The sequence below is a fragment of the Oryctolagus cuniculus genome, chromosome 10, assembly GCF_964237555.1.
Source record: "Oryctolagus cuniculus chromosome 10, mOryCun1.1, whole genome shotgun sequence".
Lineage (NCBI taxonomy): Eukaryota > Metazoa > Chordata > Mammalia > Lagomorpha > Leporidae > Oryctolagus > Oryctolagus cuniculus.
This window is the reverse complement of record NC_091441.1, coordinates 105770526-105795900: the sequence shown is the minus strand read 5'-3', so window position 1 is coordinate 105795900 and position 25375 is coordinate 105770526. Positions and strand designations below refer to the sequence as shown.

Below are 25375 nucleotides of genomic sequence, written 5' to 3'. Positions count from 1 at the left end.
GTGGAGGGCCAAGGGGCCGCTCCGCCCTCCAGGGCAGACCTGCTAGTGCTGCCCCCATCCTGATCATCAAGTGTTGCTAATTATCCAAATCTCCTTGTCTTGCCCCCTAGAGAGAATCACCCAGCTTCTTATTGCCAGAGGACTTTGGCCTCTTTTATAAAAAGACCTTAGGAGGGAGCCCCCTGTGCAGTGGGATTCTGCCCCTTTTTGGGTTAAGGGTCAGTGCATGGGTTCCCGTCTCCAAACGTGAGCATTGTTGTCCTGGGCTCAGGGCAGCAGCTTAGCAACCACTGCCAGGCCCTGGGCTGTCCCGGGCTTTGTCTCTGCGGTCACCCTCCTCTCCTGCATTTCTGTCTGCTGGCCCCTTGGCCCGTTGCCCTTCTTTCTTCCCCAGTCCTCCCCCTCCCCCTCCTGTCTTTCCCCCAATCCTTTGCCTCCTGTCCCTCCCCCCACTCCTCTTGCTCTGTTCCTTACCCTCCTCCTCCCTCTTCTCTCCTGGCCCCTTCTCCCAATCTCCCCCTCCTATGTCTCTGAAGGCTTTGTCCTGGCTCCCACCCCGTTCCCCCACACCCCCAGGCCCCCATCCCCATGAACAAACCTCTGCAGCCTCAGACGGCTGCGGTTGTCCTTGGCTGCTTGCCCAAGCAGTTCTCCAGCCCCGGACGCTGTGTCTTACTTTTTCCATGGCAGTGGGGAGTAGGGGATCGCAGCTTTCCTGGTCTCACAGGCTCTGCCGGCAGGGCCAGGCCGTTTCTGAGCCGTCCTTTGCTCTGCTCCTTGGAGTCACTGGTTTCTTTGTGGCTTGTTAGAGTTACGGGAACTCCCCTACCCCGCAGTCCCTTGAAAGAGGACATAGTTTTGGGTGGGGGTGGGGGACACACAGGTTTGAAAGGGGACAAAGCTGGGCACTGTGGCCTGGAGGGTTAAGCCACTGCCTGCAGCGCTGGCATTCCATATGGGCTCTGATTTGAGTGCTGGCTGCTCCTCTTCCTATCCTGATCCCTGCTAAAGCATCAGGGAAAGCAATGGAAGATGGCCCAAGTGCTTGGGCCCCTGCACTCACATGGGAGACCCAGAAGAAGCTCCTGGCTCCTGGCTTCCGCCTGGCCTAGCTGTGGCCAGTGTGGCCATTGGGGGAGTGAACCTACGTGAACGAAGATCTCTCTCTGTCTCTGTGTGTAAACTTTGCCTTTCAAATAAGTAAATAAATCTTAAAAGGCTGAGAGGGGAAATGCTTTGGTCTCTTTAAAAAAATTACTTTTTTTCATTTTATTTGGAAGAGAAAGACACAGAGATATCTTCCATCTTACAGTTCATGCCCCAAATGGCTGCAGTAGCCAGGGCTAGGCCAGACTGAAGCCAAGAGTCCAAAAACTCCATCTGGGATTTCCCATGTTGGTTGCAGGGATCCATGTACTTGAACCATCGCCTGCTACCTCCCAGGGTTCACGTTAGCAGGAAGCTGCATGGGAAGTGGAGGAGCTGGTCACCCAAGTGTGACTTTTTTCCATGCGTGAGACACCTTCCCCTACTTTGGGCTCTTAAAGCCCCTGGCTTGCTGGACAACTTTCCTCCCAACTCTTTAGAATGCTTTTCAGTTGGTGAGAGACCAGCATTTATCCTTTAAAATTATGTTTTAATTTATTATTCATAAAACCCAATTATCATGGTGGTGTAAGTTCAACAATTGGAAGCTTGAGGGTTTGCCTTGTGGGCATGCTCCTCTGTCCTGGGTAGTGGCAATGGATTGGTTTGGGGTCCGTGGGGTGTTCCTGACTAGCTGCTTTTGTGACTTGCTGGTCCCAGATGCTCCTGACCTGGGGAGAACCTTCTAGCTTTTGGGTGACCCAAGGTCCTGAGTTGTCTCAGATTTTAAACTTCAAAACGAATACTGTAATTTTAAGTGATGATCCCGCAATTCTGCTTCAGCGTTTAGACTTGCTTCCCACCTCTTGTTTGCTTCAGGTTTTTTATTTTTAAAACAGATCGTTGAATATTGATTTATGTGGGAGTTTTCTCTGTTTAATTGGGTAACATTCCCAGAGAATGGATTCAGTAAACTGGGTCTGTAGACTGAGAGGCAAAGCCAGACTACACAAGTTCAAGGCCATCCAGGCCACTTGCCGGCTGTATGGACCAATGCCTGAGCTTTTGGGACCAAGACCCATCAGGGTAAGGGGAGGTACTGCAGTAAAGTGCACACTTTTAAAAAAAAAAAAAAAGATTTGTTTATTTGAAAAAGTATTAGAGACAGAGAGATCTTCTCTCTGCTGGTTCACTCTCCGATGGCTGCAACAGCCAGGTTTGGGTCATGCCAAAGCCAGGAGGCAGGTACACCATCCAGGTCTCCCATGTGGCTGGCAGGGGCCCAAGTTCTTGGACCATCTTCTCCTGCCTTCCCAGGTACATTAGCAGGGCGCTGGGTCTGAAGTGGAGCAGCTAGAACTCAAACTAGTCCTCCCACGGAGGGGTGCCAGGGTTGCAAGCAGCAGTTTAACCGTGCTGGCTGCCAAGGTGCTTATTATTAATAAGTGCTGCATCTCTCTTACGAAGAGTTAGTAGCAAAGCACTGAAATAGGCAGACGCCTCTTGCAGGTTTGTTTCCTGTGCTGTATTTTCACTGGAATCACATAATTTCTCTGCAGTTTTAAGTTAGCTAAGCTGAAGAAACTGGGTCTGCAAAAACAGCTTTGTTGCACAAAGTAAGATTATTTGAAAGAGGTACAGAGAGAGAGGTGTCTTCCATGTGCTGGTTCACTCTCCAGATGGCCTCAGTGGCCAGCGCTGAGTCTATCTGAAGCCAGGAGCCAGAAGCTTCTTCGTGGTCTCCCACGTGGCTGCAGGGCTGCAAGCACCTGGACCATCCTCCACTGCTTTCCCAGGCACATTATCCGGGAGCTGGATCGGAAGTGGAGCAGCCGGGACAGGAACTGCTGCCCTTGCGGGATGCGGACCCTGCAGGCTGGGCCTCTAACCTGCTGTGGCACAGTGCCTGCCCCACGAAGTAGGGTCTTGGCCAGCTGATGCCGATGTGTTTCTTCAAGACCTTCTTTCCCCCTCAGCAGGGGATCGATCGGCTTTGGCCATTTTGAAATGTGACGGTTAAAATTTCCCCGAGCAGAAGTGCACTGCTGCTGTGCCCCCTGCTCCCGAGGATGCTTCTCCTCCTCGCCCGAAATGCATGCCTTCTCTTCTCGCGGCCTTGTTCAGAAGCAGGACCCATCCTGCAGGTCACAGCCAGCTGCCGTGCAGAGTGCTCTGCACACTGTTCCCGGGTGCCGTCGCGTTGCTACTCAGGCCATTTAAACAGGAGCCGCACGGGCTGTGTGAGTTGGCTGGCAGCCGGCGTGGAGAGGACAGCACCCTTTGCCTGACACCTGTGCTTGAAGTCTGCCTGCAGAGCACACACTGCATGGCTGCCGAGAAGTGGGCCTGGAGGGCAGTGGCTGGGCCTGCAGCTCACTGCCACAGTGGGACCCAGCGTGGCCGGTCTTCCCAGGCCACTGGTGCTTCTGTGGTCCCGTGGCCTCTGGCTTCCACCTAACCTGGGACTTCCTCACTTGGGACAGTAAGGAGCAGGCTGCTGTGTCCATTAGATAGAAATACTACATCACGTACTCTTGATTCTGAGGTGCTTTTGAATCAGGCCCCGACTGCAGGCCGTGGTTAGGATTTCCCATTAGCGAGTAAAGGTGGGTGCAGCCATCTGTTGCTGGCAGCTGTTTGGTTCTGTGGACTTCGCACGATGGAGAGCTTTAGCGTGCTACAGGAGTTCGTGTACCTGCACAGCTCCTACCACGCTGGCTAGGAACCCCACCCCTGCTTAGCCTGTCACCCTCTCTCCCCTGTAGGGCCAGTGTCTGAGCTGGTGACCTGTGCACCTAAGAACTGGGGACTCCGCAGGGAGCAGACCACCAGATTTGGAACAGAAAGTTTTGCGTCCTCGATCATTAGGGGTTTGACTCAGCAGCTTTTGCAGTTTATTTGTTTTTGTTGATTTCAGTCTACTTTAAAGCACATTTGCAGAAGGGAAAAAAAAAAAAACAAGAAAACACACAGGTAATTTTTACACCATCAGGAACTCCTAGGGGACCCTCAGAAGCCCATGGGCAGAGGGGTGGGGCCGTGTCTGTCAGCCACAGGGTGGTGTTAAGGGAGGCAGGACCTGTGTGGTTTTGGTGGGCTCCTTGGGCATCCCCCTCTGCAGGAATGTGTTGGCTCATCTAAGAAGCCGAGAGGATGACCAGCCGGTGCCTGGCGTCCCCCTGGCTCTGGGAAGGTGGGCTTTGGGCGATGTCCCCAGAGAGCATGGATCCCCTGTGAGCTGGGAAAGGTAAATCCGTGTGCTTCCAGTCGTGGAGCCCTGACTTAGGCTAGGAGGCGCAGTGTCTGCTGGAGCTCATGTGCTTGCTTTGGGAGCCGGTGGCCCAGGTGATCGGGTTCCTGTTCTTCCACCCAGGTGGATAACCTGCACAGAGCTCCTGGCTCCTGGCTTCAGCCTCGCCCAGCCCTGGCTGTGGTGGGCATTTAGGGAGTGAACCAGTGGATGGCAGATCTCTGTGTGTCTGTCTGTCTGTGTTCTGTCTTTGTGATAAATGTGAAGTGTTTTTGTTAAGCTCTTTACTATCCTGGTTCCTGTCCCTTTTAATGTTTTCTGTTTTTTTTTTTTTTTTTTTTTTTTTTTAATCCACCGCTCTGAAAACTTTAGAAACCTCTGAAGTTTCCAAATGCTGCCATACTTTTTATTTATTTCTTTTTATGAAAAGTAAGCTGTTTCCATGTTTTGCAAATAAAGCTGACTGAGGGTTTGCGTTTTCGTGATTAGTCAGAGACCAGATCCCATATCTCGTCAGGTTCTTCCAACCCTTCCCTGGCTTTAGCCTTGGTGGGGGCTGTGGCAGTAGCAGGGGCAGCAGTGTGGGCACAGCCGCACATGCAGACGAGTCAGCCAAGAAGGCCTTGACAGTTTCAGCAAAGGGAGGCCACAGACAAAACCAGGACCTGTGTGTGCCCGCTGACGATGGAACGGGGGACAGACAGGGCCTCTGGGTAACCACACAGCCAACGTTCTGGACCCCCTGCAGGAAGTGGGATCTCAGAGGCTCTGTGATGCCAGCACAGGGCTGTGGTTGCTGCCATCGTCCACCACCCATAGCCCAGAGGAGAAGGGCTGGCAGCCCTGTCTTGGGTCTTTATCAGCTGCACATGGGTCCGGGTTTCAGCACTGCCCTAAAACCTGCAGTCTGTCTCCCAGGCCCCCGTCTTAGCAGTTGGCACAGTGACTTCACACCAGCACGGCCAGCAGCCTGGCCCTGGTTTCAGGGAGGTCCTCTCTGGGGCAGAGCTGTGTGTGGCCTTTCATTTGAGAATCAGGAGGGAATCGCAGTGTGTGGCCAGGACAGGCAGGCAGACAGATCCAGGCCTCCTCATTTTCTGACAAGGTCGGGGTGAAGGCCAGATGCTCTCTTAGTGAGGATGCCTCCGCCCTTTTTCAAAAAAATATTTATTTATTTGAAAGGAAGAGATAGAGAGAGAGAGAGAAAGTGAGTGAGCTTCCATCCATTGGTTCTGGGGCTGGGCCAGGCCAAAGCCAGGAGCCAGGAACTCCATCTGGGTCTCCCATGTGGATGCAGGGGACCAAAGACTTGGGCCATCTTTAACTGCCTTCCCAGATATGTTAGCAGCGGGCTGGATCAGAAGTGGAGCAGCCAGGACTGGAACCAGCACCCATATGGGATGCTGGCACTGCAGGTGGAGGCTTAAACACCTGTGCCACAGCGCTGGCCCCCAGGATGTCCCCTTTGTCTGCAGCTTGGGGTACAAACTTTCCTTGCTTTGGCTTTGCTCTCGACTTTGGGGCCAGCTTGAGCAGCTGAGTGGCTGCTTTGTGACCAGGGCCCCAAGGGAAATGGCCCTCAAAGGCTCGTAGAAGACTGCTGGCTGCCTTGGCCCCTCATGGTCAGAAGAACCATTGCCAGAGAGAGGAGGGAAGGGGCACTGGTGAGGACGTGGCCTCAGAGACTAGGGTGCTTCCACCTTTGAGGTCATGAAAGAGGACGGAGAGCTGGCTGCTCCATGCCTGGTCTCCAGAACTCAGTGCTGGTGGCTGTCCAAGTGTGTATGGCTCAGATTCTTTTTCCTTATTAAACCTCTCCCCCTGCTAACCCCTCCTCTGTTGCCCAGCAACACCCTGGTGACTCACTTGGAAGCCTTTCGTGATTGGAAGCCATGCCATGCCCTTGTGATGTGATAACCTGGCATGTGCCCAGCTTCGGGACAGTTCAGTCTGCAGACCCCAGCAGATGCAAGGAGCTGTCGGTCAAGTCCAAACTCAGAAAGAATTAAAAACAAAACAAGACCAAAAAAAAACAATAAACAACAAAACCACAATCCCAGGATGGTAGAGTGTCTCAGTATCTTAGACAAGGCCCGCAGTGGTTTGCTGGTTCAGAGCCGTGGCCCTCAGGGTGGTCCCTGCAGCACATCAATGGCACCTGGGAGCTTGTCGGAAATGCACAGATCCCAGACCTCAAAAACTCTGGTGTGGGGCGCAGCTAAGCCTTCCTGGAGATCCTGATGCTCGCTCACTGGGTTGGGCGATCCTGTGGACCGGAGCTGAGGTTACTCCTCCAAAGCCTGCAAGGAGAGGCTGGGGTGGTCATCTCACCTAAGGTACCTGTGCTTCCTGCATCCTGGTGGCAAGCCCCTCATGCCATCGTAGACTGGACTCAGCCTGGGATTTGGGAAAGCAGCCACCTGGACCCACAAGCATGAATCAGTCTAGACAGGAGAAATAATTGATGTTACTGTGTGTCGGGTGAGGAAGCAAGGGGCTCCCAGGGTGAAGACGTGAGTGACAACAGCAGCTGGCATTCTGAGAGTGTCCTCTGACCCGTGTTCTGTGTGCATGCTGGGTGTGTATTTAACCTGGTTGCTCTCCCCCCACGGTGTGAAGAGCCCCAGACACCACAGTGTTAAGGACTGAAGGTGGTGAGGGCCCCAGGGCCTGAGAGCTGGATGTCTGAGATGCCTGCAGCCTGAGAAAGTCACGGGCCAGGTGCACAGGCCCCTAGGGAGTCATTTTCCCATGGCACTCCTGGCTCATCGTGAACTTCTGGTGTGGTGGAAAGGCAGGGGGAGCCGAGTGACCGGGGCCACTCCACTGCCATTTGGATTTCCTGACTCTGCAAGGCGGCTGAATGTGGGTTTTTCATGTGCTGCCTGGAATCAAGCCGTCTGATTCTTTCCTCCCCAACAATGGCTGTTTTTATAAGTCCTTGCCTGTCCCGGGCAAGGTCCCACACAATGCAAGCCTGTCTTTTCCTTTTGTTTCAGCTGGTCGACCTTATGGGCTGAGTCTGGTGGACTTTTATCTAATGTTTACGGGCAGCGTAGTGTGATAGCTGACTTTGCTTTTTCTGTGTGGGAAGTCAAAGAAAAGGTGAATGATGTTCCTCCCACCCCTCGAATAAAAGCCACCCTAGGAGAGAGAAAATACTGCAGCCCCGTTCAGAATCAGGGGTCAAGTTGGTAGCAAAGGAGGGTAAAAGAGGACCATGGGGGCCTGTGCTGTGGCGCAGGGAGCTAAGCTGCCACCTGCGACACTGGCATCCCATATTGGAGTGCCAGTTTGAGTCCCGCCGGCTACATCTCCAGTCCAGCTCCCTGCTAATGTGCCTGGGAAGGTGCTGGAAGACAGTCCAAAAGCTTGGTCCCCAGCCATGCATGTGGGTGACCCGGATGGAGCTCTGGGCTCCAGGCTTCAGCCTGGATCAGCCCCAGCCATTTTGAGGACATTTGGGGAGTGAACAAGTGGACTGTCTCTCCCTGCATTTCAGATAGATAGATAGATAGGTAGGTAGATAGATAGATAGATAGATATATCCTGGGGAGGTGGGGTTAAGAGTTCCCCCATCCTGGGGAGCCGAGTCACTCTGTGTAGGGCCCCCATTGCACGGGTTGGGCTCTTTCCCTCATTCCAGGTGAAGGCTGAAAAAAAAATCCTTCTTAGAGGAGGCACTGCCTCCCCTATTCTAGCCTCTGGATCCACGCCCAGAAGAGCTGGCCTGGTGCCTGTGTTGGGGACGTGCCCTGAGCCAAGTCCATGCTGACCCTAGCTGGCCCAGCCAGTCAGGTGGAGCAGGCCTGAACCGGTCCAATCATAGAGGTGCTCCCAGTGCACGGACGCTGCCCGTGTGAGTCCAGGTTCTCTAGAGCTACAGGGCTGATAGGATCCACAGGTAAGTATGGGAGGAGGATTTATTAGGGGCTTGGCTCACATGATTGTGGCAGCTGAGAAAGTCCCGTGACGGGCCACGTGCAGGCTGGAGGCCCAGGAGGCCTTTAGCATGGCTCACTCCACGTCCAGGGCCTTAGTGTCAGAGAAGCTGAGGATGTGAGTCTCAGTTTGAGGCCAGAACAGCCAAGTGCCTGCAAGGGGGCCATGGGTGTAGCCCTGGAGTCAGGAGGCTGGCAGCTGACCTCGGAGATAGGAGACAGGACCCGAGCCTGTCCCAGCTCGCTCTCAGCGAGAACCCAGACCTCCTGCCCACTGACGAGGCCCACCTCCAGCGAGGCCGGGACTTCCCCCCCCGTGCCCTCAGACCCCCGTGCTAGGAAACACCCTGGTAGACACAGCCAAATCGTTCTTCCCCAGGTTTCTAGGCGTTCCGTGGTACAGTCAAGTTGACACCACAAAGTAAACCATCACATTGCGCTTCCTCCCTCACTAGAGAGAAGGAAGCTCCAGGGGCCAGTGCCATGGCTCACTTGGTTAATCCTCTGCCTGTGGCACCGGCATCCCATATGGGGGCCGGGTTCTAGTCCTGGTTGCTCCTCTTCCAGTCCAGCTCTCTGCCGTGGCCCGGGAAGGCAGTGGAGGATGGCCCAAGTGCTTGGGCCCTGCACCCGCATGGGAGACCAGGAGGAAGCACCTGGCTCCTGGCTTCGGATGGGCGCAGCTCCGGCCGTGGTGGCCATTTGGGGAATGAACCAACGGAAGCAAGACCTTTCTCTCTCTCTCTCACTGTCTGTAACTCTGTCAAATAAAAAAAAAATTAGTCATGAGAAGGAAACTCCAGGCCCCAGCTGCTGAGTTTGCTTCTCCCATGGCCAGGAGAGGAGGATTTGCTGCTCAGCCTGCACGCTGGGGCCAAATCCCATCCAGGCAGACAGTCTCCTCTTCCCTGACACGTAAGCTGCCATTGGGATGTACAAAGGACTGTTTTTCTTAGAACTTCTTCTAAACACTCTTGCTCTCCCACAATCTGCCCTGCTCTCTCAGACCAACACCCTGTGGTCAGTATGTTTACCGAGCACCTGCTGCTGTTCCTGGGGTGTTGAGGATACAGGATAGAGACTAGAGACTTGTCCTTATGAAGCTGACATGCCTGAAAGAGTTAGAGAAGGAGAGACAGAGAGAGCGAGCGAGCCTCCATCTGCTGGTTCACTCTCCAACTGGCTTTAACTCCTGGGGCTGGGTCAGGCTGAAGCCAGTGACTTCTTGCAGGTCTCCATGTGGGTGCAGGTGCCCAAACACTTGGACCATCTTCCTCTGCTTTCCCAGGCACATCAGCAGGGAGCTGGATCAGAAGTGGAACAGCCGGGATCTGAACTGGCACCCCTAGGGAATGCTGGTGCTGCAGGCAATGATTTTTCCCACTATGCCACAATGCCTGCTCCACGTGTATACTCTGAAAACTGTTTTGGTCCAAGGCAGTAACAACAGCTGCCAGTTCTTGAGGGCTGACATGTGCCAAGGGCTGTGCTGCGTGCTTTCTCCAGGTGACCAGGAAGTACATGTGGAGTGAACAGACCTCCCTCCTTTCTCCTCCTGGCTGGGAGGCAAGAAGGGGAGGCAGGTACAGGTTGCACCGTGAGAACCATTCAGCCTCAGAGGCTTACATTTTATTTTAGCAAAGATGGAAAGCTGTGCGTGGGTCTTGGGGGTCATGTGATGGCTTGGATATGGTTTGAGCTGTGCCCCTAAGGGTCCCTGTGTCAGTGGCTTGGTCCCCAATGTGATGACGTGAGAAGTGGTGGGGCCTTCAGATAGGGCTTTGTGGGAGGTCCTCAGTCAGCTCCCTGGAGTTCTGGGCCCTCCTGAGAGTGAGTTGTTAGGAGAGCGAGCTTGGTTCTGTGTTGCTGTCTGGCTTCCTGCTGTTTGGAGATTGAACCCCTTCCTCTCCCATGCACTCCGTCCTCCATGCTGTCTGCATTAGGCCCCTTGTACTTCCCAGGCTGAACTTGCCCCCCCCCCCCCCCCCCCATGTTGGACTTTGAACCTTCCACAGCGTGAGCTACATAAACTTTTCCCGGTAGAGTTATCCAACCTCAGATAGTTCATGGTAGTAACAGACAATGGAACTACGACACCTGAAGCCACCTTCTCACCGGCTGACAAGTTGTACAGCCAGCCTGGGACCCTAGGGCCCTGTGCCCCTAGTCTGATGCCTGGAAGAAGCAGCATTGATTCTGTTGGCCTCAGTTGTTTTCCATATCAAATGGGCCTCCACCCCTTTTCCAGCGTCATACTTGTGTGCAGCACAGGCGAGATGTTTGGAAAATGTTTGGTATGTGATGGAAATTTGATGTATGGTGGAAAGTGGAAATAACTGGGTAACTTTGTTCACTCAAGCACGTATAATCAAGTCAGCGAGAGGTGAATCACTTCCCATTTTCCACACTCATCTTTGCCATGATTTTCCCTCCATATTACAAAATAGTGTGACAGCTCTGTATGTGCAGAGCCTTAGAAAACAATGAGTTTAAAAGCTATACAGCAAAACAAGCTTTTGGTGTACAGGTCTATGAATGTTAACTCATGTGTAGAATTCTTCCAGTACCCCAGAGACAGGGCCTTGTGTCTGAGTAGTTCCTAGAGTTTTATAAGAGCTTTTAAGGACAACAACTTGACTGAGAATATCATTTCAATAACATCTAATTCCACCTACGTAAAGCATAGAATTGAGCGGTTTTTAGGAGTCTCAGCGTTGTGCGGCCGTCACCGCGACCCATTGTACAACACTTGGGCCGGCCAGGAAGGAAGCCCCAGAGCCACTGGCGGTCGCGCCCCCTTTTGCTTCTGTCCTTGAGCTTCAGGCAACCACCCGGCTGCCTTCTGTTTCTGTAGGTTTCCCTGTTCTGGATGTCTTCTGTTCATGAACTCATGCAAGTGCATGCTCCTTTGCAGCTGGCTTCTTTCACTTACCAGAGTGTTCTTCTGCTTCCTTCCGCCCTCCGCAGCTGTCTGCTTCCTCCCTTTTACTCATGGGTGATACCCCAGGGGGTGTACATACAATGCTGCATTTCTGTTCATCCGTTGATGAATTCCTAGACGGTCGCATGACTCACGCTGCTGTGAACAGACATAGATGAGTGTTTGCATGAACATGCTTTCCTTGCTTTTTTCCCCTAGATTTTTATTTTCACCGTATTTGAAAGGCAGAGACAGAGAGATCTTCCATTCATTGGTTCACTCCAGCAAATGCTTACACAGCCAGGGGTGGGGCCAGGCCAAAGGCAGGAGCCTGGAATCCAATTTGAGTCTCCCATGTGGGTGGCAGGGACCTTAAGCCGTCACCTGCTGCCACCCAGGGTGTGCCTTAGCAGGAAGCTAGATCAGAAGCAGAGTGGCCAGGACTCAAACCAGACATTCCGATATGGGAGGCAGGGGTCCCAGGTGGTGTCTTAACTGTGCACAAAATGCTTGTCCCTGTTTTTGTTACTGTTGGAGGATACTTATGAGTGGAGTTGCGAGCTCATGTGGTTATTCTGTATAAGCTCTTGAAGAACTGCCAGGTGGTTTTCCAAAATGGCTGTACATTCCACATTCCCGCCAGCACTGGAGACCGGTTCCAGTCCGTGCATGTCCTTGCCAACACTTGTCGTGATCTCTTACTGGTTATCGGACATCCTGTGGATGTGAAGTGGTGTCTAATTGTGATTTTGATTTGCATGTCCCTGGTGGCTGAGATGTTGGACATCTCTCCTTATGCCTGTTGACTTTTTTTCTTTTAAGAGATGGAGACTTAGACAGAGAAGGAGAGAGAACTCCCCCAGCCCATCCATGGGTCCACTCCCCAGATGCCTACAATGGCTGGGTGACTGAACCTGGGAGCCAGGAGCTCTGTCTGGGTCTCCCATATGGTTGGCAATGACTGAACAACTTAAGCTACTTCTTCCGAGGGTCTGCATTAGCAAGAAGCTGGAGTCAAGAGCTAGAACCAGGTATTGAACCCAGGCACTCTGATATGGCACGTGGACATCTTAACCAGTATCTTTAACTGCTGGGCCAAATGCTCCCCCACCCCCTTATTGACCTTTGAAATGGTTTTAATTGATACACATTCTGCATAAGTATCCTTTAACATATCCTTAGAAGATTTTGACATAAATGAACATACATTGTTTTTTAGTCCATCATTGATTATAAAATTACATTGAATAAACCTACTAACTGATATTAAATAAATTATTTCACCCAAGTGAATATTAGGAATTATAAAATTGGGGCCGGTGTTGTGTCATGGTGGATAAAGCCATTGCCTGTAATGCCAGCATCCTGTAGGGGCACTGGTTTGTGTCCAGGCTGCTCCACTTCTGATCCACCTCCTATTGATGGCCTGGGAAAAGCAGCAGAGGATGGCCCAAGTGTTAGGGCCCCTGCCACCCACGTGAGAGACCCAGATGAAGCTTCTGGCGCCTGGCTTCAGCCTGGCTCAGCCCTAGCCATTGTAGCCATCTGGGGAGTGAACCAGCTAATGGAAGATTCTCTCTCTCTCTCTCTCACTCTGACTTTCAAATAAATAAATCAATCTTAAGAAAAGAGATTGTAAAAGTAAAGGCATTCTTTTTTTAGCTCTCTGTACTCAGAAATCTAGAAAAAAGGTAGAAATCCTTGCTTCCAAGCACCACATTGCTCTATGTGTTTTTCAGACCTTATGTTTAAAACATGAGCCTCATTAGCATCTCGTATCAAGAACTTGCTGTATATTTTTTAACAATTGCAGTCATTGCTTCTGGGCCTAACTGGTAAGAGCCTGCCTTGTATCCTTTCCTGATACTTTCAGCTTGACGTTTCTATTTCCAGTTCGAGGCTTTTAAAAATAAAAAAGAGACAAAGTTCAGGACCAAAATTGCCTCAGTCAGAGGAGCCAGCTTTATGTGGACTTGAACCAACCTGTAACCCGAGTCACACACAGCTGCTATTAATAGGGCCGGGCCCGCGAAGGGCACCTTGCGGCATCGCCTGGTCCCATTCAGACGGGGCAGTGGCCTGGGCTGCGACGATGCTGCCGCTGCTGACGATGGGAGGCCAGGCTCTGGTGCGTTTATAAGGTGCAGTAATTACAATCCCTGTGAGCTTCTCTTTGGTATTTAGCCCTCCTGGGATAATGCAGCGCTACCGTGGCTGTCAAGGAAATGCAATCTCTTTATATGCCTCTGGCTGGACAGTAAGCCCCCGGGAGGGCTGGAATCCAGCTTTGCACCCATGTTTTCTACACTAGAACTAACAGCAGGCTCAGAGCGGTGCTTCCCGAATGAATGAATGGGTGCATGCATGCATGGAGGGTAGAGCGAGGCTGATTGTCAAGCCAGATCCGTCTCGTGCTGCACTTTCCTCTTTCTTGTCAGGATCCAGCTTTATCCACACTTCAGCCTCCTTTGCAACCGGGGTGGAGGTGAGGAGCCCTCAGCTGGGGCTTTGGTCCAGGCCAGTCACACAAGCCCCCATCCCTCGGCCATGTTTTTTTTTTTTTTTAAGATTTATTTATTTATTTGGAAGTCATAGTTAGAGAGAGAGAGAGAGATATTTTCATCCGCTGGTTTACTCTGCAGATGGCTGCAATGGTGCCATGGCCAGGGCTGAGCCAAGCCAAACTGAGAAGTTCATTCTGTGTCCCACATGAGTAGCAGGGGCTCAGACACTTGGACCATCTTCCACAGAGCTTTTCCCAGATCATCAGCGGAGAGCTGGATTGGAAGTGGAGCAGCTGGGACATGAACTGGCACCCATGTGGGATGCCAGCCTGGCAGGTGGCGGCTTTACCCACTACACCACAAAGAAGACCCTGAGATTTTGTTTGTTTGTTTGTTATTTATTCATTTGAAAGGCAGAGTGATACAGAGGGAGAGACAGAGTAAGGGCGAAAGAGGGAGAGAGAGAATCTTCCACCCACTAGGTCATCCCCAAATGCCTGCAACAACCCGGGGTGCACCAGGCCAGTGCCAAGAGCCAGGAACTTCATCCATGTCCCCCATGTGGGTGCGATGGGCCCACGCACTTAAGCCATCACCTGCTGCCTCCCAGGCAGGTCAGGCTGGGTCAGAAGTTGAGACGGGACTCTATCCCGGGCGCTCTGCTGTGGGATGCGGGCGTCCTGTGGTTGTGACGTGACTGGTTAGCACGCTTAACGTGAGTCTGCTGTGGTCTCCTGGGGCAGGTTTTCCCTGAGGGTAAGGAGGAGACTGCTTGGTCCTTGCCCAGACACTGTCATCTCTGCAGGTGACGTTAAATCTCCTATCCTCATTTTGTGACCTGGGAGAATTTGCCAGAAGGCAGGCGCCGAACCTCTGCCTGGGTCCCTGCAGAGAGGGAGGGTGGGCCTGACTGCTGGGGTTGGCTCTGTCTCTTACTTGTGTCTCAGACACGCCACGCCGTGTGTTTCTCCTCCATTGAGTATCCCTAACCTTGAGAGAGCACCCTTTCGAATCTGTGCTCTAATGCTTTTGGGTTTGAACAAACCAGGAAATGCAACCAACGGAAGGACATTGTCGTTTTAAATGCCAATAAACCTGAACATGGTGTTCCGGGAGCTTCCTTTTAAGGCTGTTCTCAAACTTTACTTCCTCCTCTGCTCCTGCCCAGAGCGCCCTTTGCTCGGGATGGGGTCACCTGAGCTCACCTGGCTTGGCTTAGGCTTCTCTTAACCGTGCAGCCTCAGTGGGCGCTTGTTTGGGGAATTGGACCTTTTGGGGGTGTAAATTACTCCTGGGAGCCACTCACTTTATCTTTTTTAAAAGATTTTATTTATTTCTTTGAGAGGTAGAGTTGAGTTACAGACAGAAAGAGGGAGAGGTAGAGAGAGAAGGAGGTCTTCCGTCCCCAGGTTCACTTCCCAAATGGCCACAACACCCAGAGCTGGGCTTATCCAAAGTCAGGAGCTTCTTCCAGGTCTCCCACGTGGGTAGCAGGGCCCAAGCTCTTGGGCCATCTTCCACTGGTTGCCCCAGGCCCAGGCCACAGCAGAGAGCTGGATTGGAAGTGGAGCAGCCAAGACTCGAAACAGTGCCCATGTGGGATGCCGTCGCCGCAGGTGTAGGCTTAGCCCACTATGCCACAGCGCCGGCCCCTCTCACCTCGTCTTTAAAATGGAGCTAGCGCTCATGTCCCTGTTAGTAGAGAAAACTGACCGAGATAAGGTTTGCTTGTAAACATCCTTGTCCTTTTCCCCTTTAAATTCTGTTTTATCACGCTCATCTTCATTATGCTAGCCGAGTCCGGAGGGAACTTTAGAGTCAACCTCTCCTGCCTCCCGGCTGCTGCAGGCCTCGCTGCCGACATCCAGTGTGGCCTTTCCCTGGCTGGGCACAATCTGGGGGAATGACTGACCTGTCTGTATTGGAATGATTCCATTCGATTCAGCCACATCTGGTAACCTGTCCTCTGCTTTCAGGAGCTCACAAGGCTGTTTGTTTGTCTAGGGGTATTCATGGTACTACATGGCAAGAAACCTAAAACAGGGGCTGGTGTTGTGGCACAGTGGACTAAGCCACCACCTGAAACACTGGCATCCCATGTGAGCACAGGTTTGAGTCCTGGCTGCTCCCCTTCCGATCCAGCTAATGGACCTGGGAAAGCAGCCGCTGATAGCTGAACTACGGTGGGAGACCCAGATGGAGTTCCAGCCTCCCACCTTTGCCCTGGGCCAGCCCCAGCTGTTGGAGCCATTTGGGAGGAAAATCTGCAGATAGAAGATCTGTGTGTGTGTGTCTGTCTGTCCTCCCTCTGTCACTTTGCCTTCCAAAAAAGAAAAAAAAAAAAAAAAAAAGAGTGTGTTCCCACCACTAGGCAATTGCCTAAGTTACAGTTTGTCTAGTCAGTGGATTTGCAAGTGTTGAAAGAGGCATCCCTAAAAGCAATGAGAAAGAAGATTTAAATTACTGCCAAGCAAGGAAAGCCAAGTACAGAAGTGCATTATGGGTATATCATGCTGCTTTTTATTTTGAAGTAACAGGGACCTCCATGTGTCATCAAAAGTTACTGTGTCACAGAGAATGAGGTTTGCAGTGCCTTCCGTGCTACATGTAAGCATGCTCAGGTACCCTGGGTAGTAAGCATACCTGTGATCTCGAAGATAATTGTCGCTCCCCCTCTTCGTGGAGGAACGACACAGGACCCTGCGCTGTTCTTTTGTCTGCTCAGCCCTCCCCGGGTTTGCTGCTGGTTCTTCCCGGGTTGGCTACCGACCCTTCCACCTCCGTGGAAGGGCGGTTCCCCCTGCCACTTTCCCCACTTCCGTGGGGGAGCGGCACACCGCCGGCCGGCTCTCTCGGGGGCTGCACAGGTGTTCCTTCAGATAGATGTTCCTGGTGCATGTTGTCTCTCTCCTCCTTTATAGTCCTCTTCCACCAATCCCAACTCTGCTACCCACACGCCGAGTACGCTGCCCTCCTCCAATCAGGAGCAGGTCCTGCTGTTTATTGGTTGAACTGGAGGCAGCTGTGTAGAAGCTGTTACTCCCTTCTCAGCGCCATATTGTGGGAGAGCAGATGCATAGAATAAGTCTTAATTCCAGTAACTTAGTCTAGTCCGAGTTGCTCCCAGTTGCTCCCCACAATAATAAAGTGAAAAATGTGCTTCTTAAGAAGTGGGTTATTTACCGTCTGCTCTTTATGCTATTCCGTTGGTTCACTCCCCAAATGGCTGCAACAGCCGGAGCTGTGCCGATCCGAAGCCAGGAGCCAGGTGCTTATTCCTGGTCTCCCATGCCGGTGCAGGGCCCAAGCACTTGGGCCATCCTCCACTGCACTCCCTGGCCACAGCAGAGAGCTTGACTGGAAGAGGAGCAACCGGGACTAGAACCCGGGGCCCATATGGATGCTGGCGCCGCAGGTGGAGGATTAACCAAGTGCGCCACCGCACCGGCCCCTATGCTATTTTTAAGAAGATGATGTGCACATTTATCTAATTTCAAAGCAATCCAGGTGTGTATATGTGAGTGTGTGAGTGTGTGTGTGTGTGTGTGTGTGTACGTAGGATTGGATCAGGTGTGGGCTTCGGGCCACTTGGAGGTGTACCTCTGGGTATGTTCAGACTTTGAGCCTCCCACGGGACCCTGCAGCCTGGGGTGGGAGCTGAGTTAACTATGTTTTAGAAAGAGACAATGACATTTCTTCCCCAAGAGCCTTTCTGGGAGTCTTTATGAATTCGAATGGTGAGGCGAAAATTCTGGCACACCTCTGTATGTATCAGAGGACCCAAGATGTTTTCTGTTTGTTCCCTTCTTGGTATTCTTGTGCAGTTTCCAGTAAGAGCATATGTGGTGGGTCCTGTGTTATGTTGTTTAATATTTTATTGTAGCTAAATTATCAAACTCAGAAAGCTTTTTTTGAGTATTTTCTAGGAAACATGTTGAGCGACTGATAGACAGATTTTAGACCCCCTGCCCTGCCATAAGGAGATGGCTCGCTGTAGTGAGCCTGGTCCAGACAGCGTGTTGAGTCACTGTGGTTCTTGTCCTGGCTTCACTGTTTCCTGTGGGGCCTCAGTTTACTCCCTGGTGATGTGATGTTGATAATGCCTGCTCCTGCTGCTTCAGAGATGTGTGAGAAATGAATGAATTGCATAGACGTGACCATAGTGTGGACAATATTACAGACACGAAGAACCATGATAGACACACACACAGCAGTGATTTGGAGTATTTGGTTGATATTCATCCTTGTTTTTCTGCTTAAAAAATGTCCCTTTATTTAAAATATTCTGGTTTTTTTTTTCCCCATCCATCCCAGAGAACTCTCAATAAGACAGATGGGGGCAGGTCCCTGGAGGGTTTTGAAGAAATCCCATTAGCAGTGAACAAACCATACAGAAGTCCCCCCACCTGCACCCTGCCCCTACACGGAGCTTATATCCTATTTGGGAGAGCTGGACAATAACTCAGGGAGTAAACTACTGTGGAGTAGAAGGAAGAAAAGTGAAGGAAGGAGGGGAATGCGAAGTGTTGGGAAAGGCTGCTGTTTTTAAAGAGCTGGGCAGGAAAGCGCTTGATTGAGAAGTTGATGCATCAGCTAAGGTCTGAAACAAGGTAAGAGGGGTGACCACAAGGCTGCCGGGACTGGACAAGGAGACCACAGGTGGAGGGCACAGCGGGTGCCAAGACTGGAGCTTTGAGGCCAGTGTTAAGCACTTGTGAGGGAAGCGTTCTTTAAAGCGTGAGTAGACAACTCCGTGAACACTAATTAAAAATGACTCGGGGTACAGCCAAGGGGCCATCTGTCAGGTTGTCCTGGCATTCGGGAGGACAGATGCAGGGCAGGTGAGGACCAGTGGGGCGGTGCAGTGCAGCCTGTGTGGAGGAGCGCCTGCTTCCCAGGCATGACTTCCCTCAGCTGTGTCCCCCGTTTACAATCCCAGTCTGTCCTCTGGGACTCGTGAACATTGCACCTGTGTGTCGGGTGTCTTTTACACTCCCTTGGTTAAATTAGAAGCTGACCTACAAAGGATTTAATGACTGATGTAGGGGGCTGGTGTTGTAGTGTAGTAGATAGCGTTGCTACCTGCAATGCTGGTATCGCATATGGGTGCTGGTTTGAGACTCGGCTGTTCCACTTCCGATCCAGCTCTCTGCTATGGCCTGGGAAAGCAGCGGAAGATGGCCCAAGTCCTTCCACCCTCGTGGAAGATCAAGTTGAAGCTCTGGGTGTCAACTTGGCCGAACGCTGGCTATTGTGGACCAGCAGAGGGAAGATTCACTCTTTCTCTCTCTCTCTCTCTCTCTGCTTCTCCCTCTCTGTCTCTGAGTTTCAAAATAAATAAATAAATCTCTTTTTTTATTTTTTATTTTTGACAGAGTGGACAGTGAGAGAGAGAGACAGAGAGAAAGGTCTTCCTTTTGCCCTTGGTTCACCCTCCAATGGCCGCCGCGGCTGGCGCGCTGCTGCCGGCGCACCGCGCTGATCTGAAGGCAGGAGCCAGGTACTTCTCCTGGTCTCCCACGGGGTGCAGGGCCCAAGGACTTGGGCCATCCTCCACTGCACTCCCAGGCCACAGCAGAGGGCTGGCCTGGAAGAGGGGCAATCAGGACAGAATCCGGCGCCCCGACCGGGACTAGAACCTGGTGTGCCGGCGCCGCAAGGCGGAGGATTAGCCTAGTGAGCCACGGCGCCAGCCAATAAATAAATCTTTTTTTAATGACTTATGTAAAAGGATTCTGTGAAGCTATCGTAAAGCTTACTTTATTTTTCTAAGCTTTGTATTATTGCATGATTCTGATTTACAGAAAAGTTGCAGAAGAGAGTACAGAGGGTTCCCAGATATCCTCGGCCCAGATTCCCCTGATACTGATGTGTGTGTATATACACACAGAGGGACACACACACACACACACACATACACACACAGTGTAAGGGAGGCAGCTCTGTTATCTGCCAGCCCCCTGATAGCTCACCACACACCTCCTGGGTACAGAATGGACTCTGCCCATGGCCAGAGCAGGCAGGGAGCGACTTGGAAGCTGAAGTTCCGAAGCAGGAGGCGCCGGGAGAACGATCAGCTGTGCGGAGAGCTCTGAGTGTCATGTGAACTCAGTGCCACTTGAACTTTATTTAGTAGAAGATTGGCCTGAGATACTTAATATAGACATCCCAGCTATCATGTGAGAATTCCATTCTGCTCAAGTACAACAAATACAAGAGAATTTGGGAATGTTTACTTTTGCTTGTGCTATGCTAAGTCATCTCACTGCTTTCCCATCTAATTTGTGAATCAGAAGGCCAACAGATACTACAGCAGTTAACTCATGTATGATCAGGAGCAGCAAGCCCATCCGTCCATCCGTCCGTCCATCTGTGTATTGACTTTATTCTGTGGTTCTTTGCCTTGGAAATGGTCCAAGTTACTTTGGAAAGGGATATTCAACTCAAAGGATGACAGCCACTGACACTCCCTCCGGGCCCTGGGAGGGGACCCACACCCTCCCAGGATGTCGCTGACGCTGTCAGTCCAGAACGCAGCTGTCTCTGGTGGATGGAGGCTGTGGGACAGCTGCTCTGGCCAAGCTTGGGACCTTGGATTACAAGGAGTCATAGTGGAGAGAGATCCTGCTGATGTGTGCAGCAGGAATCCCCTAGCAGGCACAGGTTTGACAGTGGGCAACTCACTCAACTTCTACATTTCGCTGTGGATAAAGTGGAATTTTCCAAGAGCAGGAGGAGAAGGCTGCAAGGGACCTTCTCTTGGTGGACTCTTGACATCAGACAGGGCTGCCCTACTAGGAAATGCACACACAGTTCAGTGCTTTCATTCCCTTTGGCTAAGGATAGATTTATTTTTTTAAAAACTTGAAAACTTTTTTTTTTCCTACTGTGGCCAATTTCAGAAAAATAGAGTGTGTACCCACATGTCGAAAAAATTCCAGTTGTGCTTTTAGCAGCATTAAAAAAAAAAAAAAAGACAGGACTCAAGAGATTATTTTCTGTTTAACCTTTCAGAAACCACAAAACCAGCTTCAAAATGGCATGATTATATGGCTGTGCCTCTGAGAAAACAGAACCTTTGAGCACTAACACTTCCGAGCCTTGTTTATTTTGGTGGTTTCTTTCCCTTCTCAGCAACCACGCATCCCACTTACTTGTGAAACATGGGTTGTGTCCGAGCTGTCGGGATCCCTTAAAACAAGGTATTTTTCTGTTGAGAAAGAGCTAGACAGCGCCAGGTCTTTAACAAAGAATGCTCAGTCTGCAGAGAGAGAGAATTTTCATTGCATGGGAAAACAGTGGCCAGCAGCGTCTTCTCTCCTCCCTGGCTGGGCCTCTCCCTCCATCCCCTGAGGCTCACTGCTTCAGGCCTTGCTGTTGGGATGAGATGCATTGGTCTTCCCAGGGGCAGGTACTGTGTACCTTTTACCTATATTGTCGCATCTCTCATGGCCACTTGGGGGAGATGGACCAGGGGAGCCCTGTGTTGTACACTCCAGAAAGTTCAAGAAATTCAGTGAAGATCATGCTGGGAGTGAATAGTGAAGTTTGAATTCCAGGCCTCCCTTTCCAATCCCAAATCCATTGCTCATTTTCCCCGATCAGAGGTCAAATCCCACCACCTGTGGGGAATGCGGTCACACTCAGTCATGTCTTGCCCGTGGCTTTCAAGCCGTAACTGCAGAGTTGACTCAGTGCAGGCCAGCTTGAGCTCAAAGCCAAGAGTTACTGTCCTGGTCTTGGCAGAACATATTTGCTCAACTCTGCCCTAGATCACAGCTAAGGATGCATTCAGGTTCTTTGTGTTGTCAGACTGGTCTCTCCCAGGAAAGCCTCTGTGGCTATGTTCTTGCTCTTGTGAAAAGATGAGAGCGACACAGTGAAATAGAGAAAGCAGGCAGGGGCAGCACAGGTGGGTGTCACAGTCCAGGGGGAGTGATGCTCAGACTCTGTGATGGAGCAAGTATTCTTTTTATTTATTTTTTTTTAAGATCTATTTGTTTATTTGAAAGAGTTAAATGTAGAGAGGGAGAAACAAAGAGAAGAGACAGATCTTCTAACCACTGGTTCATAGCCAGGGCTGGGCCAGGCTGAAGTGAGGAGCCAGGAGCTTCATCCAGGTCTCCCATGTGGGTACAGGGGTCCAAGCACTTGGGGCATCTTCTGCTTTCCCAGGCACATTTGCAGGGATCTGGTTCGGAAGTGTGGCAGCTGGGACTTGAACCGGCGCCCATATAGGATGCTGGTGCTACAGACGGCAACCTCGCCCGCTGTGCCACAGCGCTGCCACTACGTGTTCTTGCTGCTGTCCTGCTGACACAGAGGCCATAGCCTTCCGCCATGAATCTGGACTGGCCTTACTTTGACCAGCAGATTGTGGTAGGAGTGACTCAATGTAATTCTCAAGACTGAATCTTTTTTTTTTTTCTTTCTATTTGACAGGTAGAGTTATAGACAGTGAGAGAGACAGACAGAGAGAAAGGTCTTCCATTGGTTCACCCCCCCAAATGGCCGCTGCGGCTGGCGCACTGCACCTATCCGAAGCCAGGAGCCAGGAGCTTCTTCCTGGTCTCCCACGCAGGTGCAGGGGCCCAAGCACTTGGGCCGTCCTCCACTGCCCTCCCAGGCGACAGCAGAGAGCTGGACTGGAAGAGGAGCAACCAGGACAGAACCTGGTGCCCATATGGGATGCCGGTGCTGCAGGTGGAGGATTAACCAAGTGAGCCATGGCACCGGCCCACAAGAATGAATCTTAAAGAGATCTGCAGCCTGCAGCTTTGCTTTGGGACCTGCCCCCGTGGAGGCCTGAGGAGCCACATGGAGATCATGTTTGCACATGCGAGGGGCTCCAGCTATGGTGCTGGAGATGGGAGTGAACCCTGTTCAGATGCATCAGCACTCATTGCCATCTGCCTGCACCTTCACGGGGGACCCCCGGTGGGCACAGCGGAAGAGCCGCCCAGCTGAGCCTTTGCCATCAGTAGGATGGTAAGAGAGGATCAGTTGTCATTCTTGGAAGCCAGGTTTAATGCCTTAGACCACTGTGAGATAAGATCGTCTGGAGACCATAGATGCCTTGTGGGTTGGGTGCTGGTGACACCTCGAGCACACAGTGAAATGAGACAAATCTCTGAACCTGTTGTGCAGGGTGCCCAGATGTAATTAAGAACTCTAAAATACAGAGTATTAGCAACTGAAATCTGGGAGTCTACTGTGTGATTGTAGACTAAAAAGCCTAGAATGAGTGTTGCCTTGTTCTAGACTTGTCATGGGAAAGCAGGTGAACAACAGGCATCCTAAGCAGTTTATCAAAGGTTTCCTAAAATACTGAAGTTAGAGTGTTTGTGCCAGACTTCCTGGAAATGAAAATAGCTTTCCTGAAAATTATTTATGAATGGATTTTTTAAAAGATTTATATGTTTATTTGAAAGAGTTGCAGAAGCAGGGAGAGAGAGAGAGAGATCGATTGATTGATGGGGATCTTCCATCCAGTGTTTCACTCTCCAGATGGCCACACAGCCAGGGCTGGACCAGAAGCCAAGAGTTTCATCTGGGTCTCCCATGTGGATGGCAGAGGCCCAAGCATTTAAGCCATCTTCCACTGCTTTCCCCATGCCAATAGCAGGGAGCTGGATTTGGAAGTGGAACAGCTGGCACCATCTGGCCCCATAAAGGATGCTGGCAGCACAGGTGGTGGCTTTACCTGCCATGCCACAGCACCAGCCCCATGGATGGGTTTTTTGATAGTGATGTTGGCATAGGCTGTTCAGTTTGACATTGTTTTATCCTCATCAGAGCTCAGAGTGTAGAAGTGCAGGAATAGGTTTTAAGCATGTGGCTTTCTGTAGACCTACATCTGTGGCTTGTGTTTGTATGGAGCAGACCCCCTGGTCACACAGCTTTCCTGTGTCAAAGCTTACGGTTTCCTTTAACTCACTGAGCAGCTCAATGTCCACTGTGGTACATTTTTTTTGCCCACTGGGAAAGACCAGGCTTTTTGAAGCATGGGGTGTGTGACCAGGGTCACCTTATTGTCCGATTACATAGATTACAATGTGAGTAGTACCCCTAGCATTGCGTGGTGAAGTGGCCCAAATCTGCCCCTGCCTGTAGTCCAGCTTTATCTGTTGAATCATTTGTTTACTTACTTGTTTCTTTGAGAAACAGAGAGAGAGAACAAGGGAGCTTGGATCTACTGGTTCACTCCTCGAGTTCTTGCAATAGCAGGGCCAGGGCTAAAGCCAGGGGCCAGGAACTCAGTGCAGGTCTTCCACGTGGGAAGCAGGAATCCTGTTACGTGAGCCATCAACCCTGCTTCCCAGGGTCTGCGCTAGCAGGAAGCTGGAGCCAAGTATTGAGCTCAGGTACTTTTACGTGGGACCCGGATGTCTTAACCACTGGACCAAATACCAGCTCCTATCCCGTTCATGTTAAACCCCACCCATGCTGAATGTTTAAGGGTTTTCTTACTGCTTCTGCTAACAGTGCCTCCCTTGTCCTTCCAACTAAACAAACCCCACCCTCCCAAAAGAAAAGAAAAAACAAAAACCTTCCTGGCTATAGCCAATAATATGTTTACATATTGTGCCCGAATTAGAATTGGTCATACCTTTACCCCTATCACCAGCAAATTTACTAAATAAAATTCAAGGTTGGTTTTTCAGCTTTCTTTTTTTTGTCCTTTTGAGCATGCCTGTGTGACAGTGACTTGGATACTTTTCTTCTGAGTGTGTTACTAATCTGCTTTATAATGATGTTCATGTCTTTTTGTTTCTATGCAGTGTTATTGATTTAATTTTTAGCTTATATAAAGCGTTAATTATCATAGGTACAAAGTACAGAACAACCTGTGCCAGAGCTGGCTCATTACCTTCTTGGTTTCCTTCTCTCTGTTGCTGGGCACCCCACAGGGTGGTCACTTTCTGGTTTCAGTCCATCCAGTGTTTCTTTCTGTAAAAATAAACACAGATATTTATGTATGAATGTTTTATTTCTCTGTTGTCCTTGTACTAAAAGGAAAACCTTTTAAAAATTATGTGTTGATTCGAAAAACAGAGAGAGAGAAATCTCTCCTCCATTGGTTCATTTCCCAGGGCTGTGTCAGGCTGGAGTTGGGAGTTGAGAGCTCAGTCCAGGTCTTCCGTGTGGGTAGCAGGGACCCAACCACTTGAGCCAGCACCTGTTGCCTCCCAGGGTGCACATTAGCAGGAAGCTGGAATCTGAAGCGACCCTGTGACCTGAACCCAGGCACCCTGTGCTGTGTGTCCCAGGCAGTGTCTTAACCACTGCATTAGATGCGAAGCTCTTTTTACACCTTTTTCCTTCTGAGACTGTTCTACAATCAGTTTATGGAGATCTTTCTCATATTTTTGCCTTTATTGCTGGAAAATATTCCATTGTTTGGTTGAACAGACACTTACATATTAATAAGTTGCTTCCAGTATTTTACTGTTAATGTTTCATTTCATGATGAGCTACCTTGCATGATTCTCTTTGTTTTCTGTATTCTATTGTTTCTGTTTTATTTTTGCAGCAGTGTATGGAATTTTATCTTCCATTACAACTTCTGATTATTGTCTGTGGAACTGAAGGCTGTTGATTTTGTGCTAATGTATCCCAATACTTTACTGAGACCCTTTGTTGTTTTGAGTTAGTTCTGTTATTTCTTTTAGGT

General features: G+C 50.8%; 1 protein-coding gene across 2 annotated transcripts in view; it reads left to right on the top strand.

Moving 5' to 3' along the window:
• TRAK1 (trafficking kinesin protein 1) overlaps positions 1-25375 on the top strand; it is a 193291-nt gene that overhangs the window by 25663 nt on the left and 142253 nt on the right. The window contains exon 1 of one of the 2 annotated variants that reach the window (XM_070050991.1): positions 13236-13338. The exons of the other annotated variant lie outside the window; for it this stretch is intronic. The gene's annotated coding sequence lies outside the window, so the exon portion shown is untranslated. Of the gene's footprint in view, positions 1-13235; positions 13339-25375 lie in introns of those variants that run through there. 2 annotated transcript variants of the gene reach the window in all.